This window comes from Capsella rubella, unplaced genomic scaffold (genome assembly GCF_000375325.1).
Source record: "Capsella rubella cultivar Monte Gargano unplaced genomic scaffold, Caprub1_0 scaffold_1, whole genome shotgun sequence".
NCBI lineage: Eukaryota > Viridiplantae > Streptophyta > Magnoliopsida > Brassicales > Brassicaceae > Capsella > Capsella rubella.
This window is the reverse complement of record NW_006238923.1, coordinates 13,180,908-13,182,737: the sequence shown is the minus strand read 5'-3', so window position 1 is coordinate 13,182,737 and position 1,830 is coordinate 13,180,908.

Genomic DNA, 1,830 nt, shown 5'->3' with positions numbered 1-1,830 from the left:
AAAGACTTGCAAGCTATCATTGAAAAATTTGAAGGTTAGTAGTCCTTTAAGATTAATACATTATTACAGTGGTATTGATTCATCAATTATAAGTTACCTTTTTGTTTTTATGTAACGTAATGGAGATCCTTAGGTAGGGGAAAATTCAGTCCTTTAATTTTGTTTTTTGGGAGTAGATATATCATTTATTTTTAACTAACATCTAACTTTTTACACTGAAAATATTTGTAGAGTGTCACTAATAGAACACATCCTAAGTGTTTGCTTCTTGATTATAATGGTTCTAGTGAGATTGTTGCTGAAGCTCGTGTGACGTCTTCTGATCCTCAAGACATCATTTAAAGGATATATTTCAACCCCAACAATTTGCAAAGTGTATTTTCCAACCCGTACAATTTGTAGGGTAAATTTCAACCTAAATCTTTTAAAATTTTAAATTACATACCCAAACTTTCCATTCCGTATATATTTCAGAGCCATCGTAAACGGCTGTCAGTCAACTGTTACGGATTTAGAATCAGCTGACACCTATTCAATGATGTGGCATTAAACGGCGTCATTTTGATGCTTGGAGTTTTATTTTTTCAAAAACAATTGTATATACCCGAGATTTGAACCCGTGATCTCATTAAGTTTTGGAAATGCCTAACACCACTTGAGCTATCATCAACTTCGTGAATGAGACAATTCTTAATAATTATATTCATACTAACGTAATTATGTATATAAATTTATATATGTATTCTATAAATATTTATTTATATATATATATACCATTTACACATATATTTTTTTTAATATAATTTTAATAAAATGTTTATATATTTAATACATTAATTTTTTGGTAAATGTTAATAATAATTGATATGTAAATATATATAAGTTATTTATATATTAGAAATACATTATAAAGAATAAAGAACATTATATTATTTTAAATGTATATATTTAAGGTTTTTTGGTTATACATTTTTAGTAAAATTATATACATGAATATATATATAACTGTAGCTATATATAAAGATAGAAAATACATATAAAAAAAATTAACGTGTTTCTGTAATATAAGTAAGTTATTTGTAGTTGTACCAAAGGTTGATGACAGCTCAAATGGTGTTATATAATTGCTTGAGTCAATGAGATCATCGTTTCAAGCCTAAGGTTTTACAATGTTTTTGAAAAATTAAATTTCTAAACATTTAAACGCCTATAAAGTTTTGGTAGTACCTTCAATCATACCAGATGCATTCCTATGGAGACCTACAACTAACATCTTGTTGAAGAAATGCTTGCCTGGCTAGATAGTAATTGTATTTTCCAAGAAGATCATGGGTAAAAATTACAAATATGCATATAACTGGGTATATTGGTATTCAGTAACATAAATATATATATGTTTTCACATGTGGTTCACAAAATCCAAAGACACCTTCTACGGGGAAAATCAACCCAAACTATTTCCCGAATGTATTTTCATACCCAAACTCGCGTACTCTGAATTTTACAACCCAAACCAGCTTTCAATTCAAATAACCCACCTGAACCACATCAAATTTTGTCGATTTCAACCTCGACGTTAACAGTATCCATGCCCATCTTGAAGATTTGGATAATCAAGCTTAAGCTTCTGTAAAAACTAAGAGAAATTAAGCTTAAGCTTAAGCTTAATTGTCCAAATCTTCAAGATGGGCATGGATACTGTTAACGTCGAGGTTGAAATTGACAAAATTTGATATAGTTCAGGTTAGTTATTTGAACTGAAAGCTGGTTTGGGTTGTAAAATTCAGAGTACGCGAGTTTGGGTATGAAAGTACCTTTCGGAAATTGTTT